We start from the raw sequence: 6000 nt of genomic DNA, 5'->3' as shown, positions 1-6000 counted from the left end.
TCTTTTTCTGATTCAATCCTTTCTTCCCCTCTAAGCCACTCATAGCATCGTAGCTCTCCTTTTCCTTCTCTGGGTACTGATGGAGTTGTAGTGCAGAGTCCTCTTATCTTCATCTTACCACTTCTCCCCTGCTGGGAGTATGGATCAAGGTTGTTTATGGGGATCAGAAGGTAGGAGTTCTGGCTTCTGTAGCTGCTTTTCCACTGAGTGTGGGCGTTGACAGGTTGATCCATACCTGGGGTCCTTTACATTATAACATGTCTGTTCAGCTGGGTGGTGGCGCACCTGGTTGAGTGCACATGTTACAATGCACAAGGATCCAGGTTTGAGCCCCTGGTCTCCACTTGCAAGGGGAAAGCTTCACAAGTGGTGAAGCAGAGCTGCAGGTGCCTTTCTGTCTCTCTCCCTCTCTATCAAACCCTTCCCTCTCAATTTCTGGCTATCTCTAGCCAATAAACAAATAAAGACAATAAAAAATTTTTTTTTAAAGTCTGTTCAACCAGGTGCAACACCACCCGACCCATCCCCTTGCTTCCTTCCTTTTTCTTTTATTATTATTTATTTTAATGTTTTTATTGTTACCTTTATTTATTGGCTAGAGATAGCCAGAAATCGAGAAGAAGGGGGAGATAGGGAAAGAAACAGAGAGACAACTGCAGCCCTGCTTCACCGTTTGTGACCTTTCCCTTCTGCAGATGGGGACTGGGGGCTTGAACCCAGGTCCTTGTGCACTGTAACATGTACACTCAACCAGGTGCATCACCCCCCAGGCCCTCTCTTTCTTTTTTTAAATTAGTGATTTAATATTGATTTACAAAATTACATGTCAACAGGGATATAATTCCATACTGTCCCCACCACTAGAGTTCTGAATCCCCAATCCCTCCATTGCAAACTACCATGGTTCTTCCAAAGTTACAGACATGGGCTAACTGTCATCTCTATGACTATCTGTCTACATTTGTACATAATTGCCCCCTGTTTCTTCCAGGTTCAGTCCTCTCTTCCCCTCCAAGCCACTCATGACCCTATTACTACATCCAGATGTTCCTCCCTCCTTTCTCTCTCTGCAGGTCCTGATGGAGCTTGAGTTTAGAGCCCTCTTATCTTCTTCCTCCTATCACTTCTCTCCCACTGGGATTGTTTTTGGGATAGAGAAGGTAGGAGTTTTGTCTTCTCTAATTGCTTCTCTGCTGGACATAGGCATTGGCAGGTTGATCTATACCCCCAGCCTGTTTCTGTCTTTGCCTAGTGAGCTAGAGCTCTGGAAAGGCACGGTTCTAGGACACATTGGTAAGGTTGTCTGCCCAGAGAAGTCAGAATGGAATCATGGTAGCATCTGTAACTTGGTGTCTGGAAGGTGGCAGGACATAAAGTGAGACAAAATGGTTAATGAAAAGGAACCAAAAAGTAGGAACAGAGCATACGAGATTAGGGATTTTAGGGTATAAGAAAGCTATGACATTGATTTTAGGCATGTTTCTAGGGGTCCACAACTATGGTAGTTTTGCTTGAGTTTGATAGCTAGCATGAAGCTGGATAAAAATACTGTAGGAGAGAATGGTGTCAGAGTAGAGAAAAAGGCTAGAATGTTGGAGTAGGGTAGTGAGTATTGTATTTTTCATTCTTGAAAAAATTCCATGGATAAAAATTATTTACCTCCATCCTCCTGACCTAGGATATATATATATATAGATCACCAGAGACTGTACCCTCTAATTCTTTATTGGTCTGAGCTTGCAGCTCATTGTCACAGCTGGGAACATTGTAGGCTGCACTCATTTCAGGACCGGTCTTCCTCAAGTGACAGGGCAGGATACCCCAACCACCCTTTGGAGATGGGCTGTCCTTATCCACTGCTTTATGGTGAAGGCAAGGTCCTGGGAAGGCCCACAAGAGGGCTTATGATGACCTGATGGAAGTGACTAGTGGTGGTGCTGAGAGGGGTCCATTAGAGTTCTAGGCCCATCATATTTGTGTGGGAATCCAAGGGTTCCCTGACTAAGGCCCCAGATGATGATGTGGTGTCATACTGACCAAAAGGGCCATTATTAAGTGAACCAGTCTCTTGCCCTTATCCAACTTTTGTAGTCCTCTCTTTATCTGGTAATCTTAGACTTTCTCCCCATTGTTAAAGAACTGAGTCATTTTTTGAACCCAACTACAGGTTTTGGGGTTTTAGGTTTGCGGGGGGGGGGCTTTCTTCTAGATTGCCAAGCTAATTTGGTCTAAGTCTAATCCATTAGAAAATTTGATGCCTTCTTTAGGCATTTCAACTAGGATTTCAGGTTTATTAGGTCTAAGACTAATCACCAAAGACTGCTGAGCACTATTACTGTGAATTATATAATTGCCACTTGCTTATGGATACATGTACCCAGTACCCTATAACTTTGTTAAATGACGTGCCACCTAATGTGAATGCAGGTAGTCCCATGTGTTAGGAAAGATCTCACCAGGTTTGAAGAGTTGCAAAGTAGACATCTCAGGCTTGGTATCTCTGGTTACAGTCCATGGTAAGAATTCTGTGGTGACATAATGTGGGATGGCAGAACTAGGAGCAATTTGGTTGAAGTCAGAAGAGGTGATAAAGAATCAGAGAAAAGAAATATCAAGAAGTATGAGCATAGTCCTAAAGGTTCCAGGACTAGAAGAAATGAAGATCTTAAAGGGGATGTAAGGGGTTTCTTATAGTCTTAGAAAAAGTTTAGTATAGCAGTAGTTAATTATTATTATAACCAGATTAGTTGGGGGGTTGTTTTCTGTCATAATCCAATGATTCTTTCTCTTCTTTCCCTTTCTTTCTCCATTTCTTCTTTTCTTTCTTCATGACTGTCTTGCACATGCACAATTTTACCACTTCTAGGCTTGCTAATTAAAATTCAGATAGAGGGACCAGATGGTAGCGCACCCGGTTAAGTGCACACATTACAGAGCACAAGGACCCAGGTTCAAGCCCCTGGTCCCCACTTGCAGGGGGGAAAGCAAGCTTCACGAGTGGTAAAGCAGAGCTGCAGGTGTCTCTGTCTCTCTTCCTCTCTATCTTCCTTGCCCTCTCAGTTTCTCTCTTTCTCCATCTAATGAATATTTAAAAGAATTCACATATACAAAGGGGAGAGACATCACAACAGCAGATCTTCCCTCAGTACCATCATGGTGCTCTCGTGTGGTGTCAAGACTTGAACCTGGGTTATGCACATGACAAAGGCACATACCCTACTCAGTGAGCTAGCTCTCCAGCCCAGTGTGCCCAAATCAGACAGTTGTGCCCAATAGATTGCTCAGGGCGGCAAATTTTTTATGAATTTCCTTGGTTGGTTCTTACTGTGCTCTGGTGGTGCTCTTGGGGACCTAGGTAGTTATTTTAAAATATTTAAAAATTCAAAGATGGAAGGCCTACAGCCTTCTTATTCCCTTATTATTCCGCAGCCTCTTTAATTATCTGCTAGAGGCAATTGTTCTTGGCTTCATTTTGATCCTTTAGAAATTCCAACAGGTTAGGCCAGTGGATTAGGCAACGCCACTCACTTGGATAGTGCACTGCGTTGCCATGTGCATGACCCAGGTTTAAGCCTGTCCACCACCAAATTGAAGGAAGCTTCAGTGCTGTGGTGTCTTATTATCTCTCTCCGCCTATCTTTCTCTCTCTAAATAAAACAAAAACAAAAATTCCAACAGATTATATATCTAGCTGTCATTGAAAAAAACTTGATTTCAACAGCTTTAGCTAAGGACAGTATCCCTGGTCTTCACACTTTGTGAGCTGAACCTATGAGCTCCCCTGCCCCTCCTGTCAGCTCCCATTGCTGCTCCACTTGATAATCTGTTCCAAACCTTAGTTCTGTTGCCCCTACAACAGAATCAACACTGTAGTCTACTAGGTGTCTTTGTTCTTTTCAGTGTAAAACAATATTAGAACCCAAATATGTCTTTTGTTATGGTGGCCATGATGAATTCATGACCAGATCAACTTCTGTGCACCAAATACATAATAAAAATACAAAATATAAAAAGACTTGGCCAGTGAAATAACTCACTTGAATAGTGCACTTCTTTGCCAATGTGTTAGACCCAAGTTTGGCCTTGCCCCCAACACATCAAAGGAACCTTCAGTGCTGTGGATTCTTATTCTGTCTCTGTCTCTTTATCTCTGTCTATCTAGAAAGAAAAAGTAAAGGGAGTATAGATCGACCTGCCAACACCCATGTTCAGCAGAGAAGCAGTTACAGAAGCCAGACCTTCCATTTTCTGCACCCCACAATGATCCTGGATCCATACTCCCAGAAGGATAAAGAATAGGGAAGCTATCCAGGGAGGGGATGGGATATGTATGGAGCTCTGGGGGTGGACAATGTGTGGAAATGTACCCCTCTTATCCTATGGTCTTATCAATGTTTCCATTTATTAAATTAATAATAATAAAAGAGAAAAAGTCAAATAAAAAGACAAAAATATAGGTTCAAAAACAAGGTAGAATTCTATGGGTCAAATAAAACAATGCAAAATGTTGATGTGTTGAAGTGTGCACCTACAGCATGCAGGCCATGGTGCTCAGTTGCAGTAGGTCAAGGCCACCTAGACAAGCTGTGTGCAGAATCACCAGCCCCCCTTGTTTCCTCCTGTGTCATGGAAACAGGACAGCCAGTAAACTGTAACAAATCCAACTGCCCCACCAAGAGTCCTGACTATAACTGTAAGGTCAGGCCTCGGAGGGGGAATTTATCAAGCTCAACCCTCCCACTCTACCTGTTCTGACTTCTGGCTTGGGTCTGGACTCATCCCCAGGTCAGCTCAGGCCAGGGTCCTAAACTGCCGTTTTTAAAAGATCTGACTGGAAAAAGGATGCTCTGCGGGCTAGGAGGAGGATGTTGTAAACCCAACAGAAAGAGTGATTGCAGAAGGGGAAAGAGTGAGATGACTCCTTACTAAAGAATTTAGCTCTCTGTATTTCAGAGGAAGTGTATTTGTGGGGAGTTTCTCACCTGCTGGGCTTTACTATGAGGGAACTAGTTGGCAAGTAGGACCTTTTCAGTGGGGCCTTAGATGTCACTTGGGGAATCATTACTCTGGGATAACATATTTGGATAACAAATCTGTTTTCTCACCTAAAGGGAAGGATGTACCTGAGTCTGGCACACTAGCCTGCACACTTGCTAAGAACAAGGAGCATGAAGGGTGACTGCCTGGTGACTGTCCATTGATTGGACCTTTTCTCTTCCTTTTTCAGGCCTGTGTCTTTCTTAGGCCAGTCCTTGTGCTTTGTGTCATGTGCACTTAACCCACTGTGCTACCATCTGACCCCCTCGGCCTATGTCTTCCTTAACCTGCTCTTACTCAAGTCCCCAACCTAGACCCTCACTTTGCTCCCTGATCTCCTGCAGCTGTAAGAGGAGAGGTAGCCCTGCTGTGTGAGGGTCAGGATGATTTGGTCATCTTACCCCTTATAAAGAAACTTTAGCAGGGTTACCGCTGGGCTCAGTGAATCCACCACTTCTGATGGCTATTATCTACCCCCCCCCTATTGTTTATTTAATAGGACAGAGAAATTGAGAAGGAAGGGAAGATAGGGAGAAAGAAAGATAGACACCTGCAGTACTACTTCACTGCTTCACTGCTTGTGAAGCTTCCCCCCAGCAAGTGGGGACCTGGGAGCTTGAAGCAGGTTCCTTTTGCATGGTAATGGATGTGACACCATCTGGCTCCTACAGAGAAATTTTTAACTGCCCCAATTTTCAGTCCTATTTCTCCTCAAATACTGAGACCCTCTGAGATTTGGAAGCACTTATTCATATTTCATCTGTTTCACCTTCTGCAGTGCTGTAGATTAAATTCTGGTTGTAGACAAGGAAGATAGCTCACTTTTGGTAACTACTAGGCCAACCCATAATATGGGGCCCTAGTCAGGGAATCCTTCGATTCCCACATAGACATGATGGACCTAGACCCTTAACAGATCCTTCTCTCCACCATCACTGGTCATCTCCATCAGGAACAACATCA

The sequence above is a fragment of the Erinaceus europaeus genome, chromosome 2 (genome assembly GCF_950295315.1).
Source record: "Erinaceus europaeus chromosome 2, mEriEur2.1, whole genome shotgun sequence".
Lineage (NCBI taxonomy): Eukaryota > Metazoa > Chordata > Mammalia > Eulipotyphla > Erinaceidae > Erinaceus > Erinaceus europaeus.
The sequence above is the reverse complement of the archived record's forward strand: the minus strand, read 5'-3'. Positions refer to the sequence as shown.